Source organism: Coptis chinensis, chromosome 3 (genome assembly GCF_015680905.1).
Source record: "Coptis chinensis isolate HL-2020 chromosome 3, ASM1568090v1, whole genome shotgun sequence".
NCBI classification, from domain to species: domain Eukaryota; kingdom Viridiplantae; phylum Streptophyta; class Magnoliopsida; order Ranunculales; family Ranunculaceae; genus Coptis; species Coptis chinensis.
In genome coordinates this window covers 12968253-12969465 of record NC_141458.1, presented here as the reverse complement: position 1 = coordinate 12969465, position 1213 = coordinate 12968253, and positions in this window count along the sequence as shown.

The window sequence follows — 1213 nt, the reverse complement described above, 5'->3', positions numbered from 1 at the left end:
TTCGCTTTGATCGATAGAGGCTGATCTTTGGTGGGAAAACAACTTGAAGATGGTTAGCACTATGTTGTCTGTTTGGTTTGTTGTCTATTGGATCACGGATTACGTGCTAGTTTTATTTGCTTCTGAGAATCTTGTGTTGATGTAACAATGAATAAATTTGATTGGTAGTTTGTTCTAATAACAATGAATAAGTTTGATTGGTAGTTTGTTCTAATAGTTTCTGTCCGGAAAATAAAAGCTAAATAAAAGTCATCCGCAGTTCCTACAACTTAAATAGTTTTGCTGTCATAAACATAAAGATAAACAAGTTTCTACAATTTGTCGAGAGAACAAGTTTTGGTCCCAAACATAAACAGTTCCTACAAAGCCGCGTTTTATTTGAGTCTTGAGCGGTGTGGCCACACCGTTTGGGATTTGAACCGGTTAAAAATGGTGTTGTCTGTTTTATTTGAGTCTTGAGCGGTGTGGCCACACGTTTGGCCTTTAGTCCAAAAGCGGTGTGGCCACACCGCTTTAAGATTGAACCTGGGTTAAAAAATGGTGTTATCGCTTTATTTGAGTCTTGAAGGGTGTGGCCACACCGTTTGTCCTTAGTCCCAAACGGTGTGGCCACACCGTTTAGGGATTTGAACTGGGTTAAAATGGTGTTGTCTGTTTTTGACTCTTGAGCGGTGTGGCCACACCGTTTGTATAGTCCCAAACGGCATGGCCACACCGTTCAAGAGGCAAAAACGATGTTTTGTGTTTTGGCAAAAACATTGCGTTCTGCATTAGATTTGTGTGTAAATTGTTATTGATTGGATAATGGTAGACATTTTGTGAAAACCATGGGGTTATAGTCTGGCCACTTTTCTAGCAAAACGCAATGAAGCGGGGATATTGTCGTGGGCTAAGCAATAAATTCAAATGAAGCAATCTTGGCGTTTATCCGAGGAGACCAACAAAATGAAAGCGAAAAAAATTATTAGATCGGGCTCGGGTCAAGTTTGAGGGCCCCTTTGCAAGTCCATATACTTTCGTGCTATGATGAATCCATAGACTCATAGAGGCAATAATACACAACACAACATTTTGCACTGAAACAAAACAAAAAATAAAAGTGTAATCAATCGGTCGGGGCAAAAGAACAGGTGTTTGTTTGTGTAATCAATCGACCACACCGAATAATAACCGACACCCTCCGAAAGTACTAATAAGTTTTCAAAATCTATGT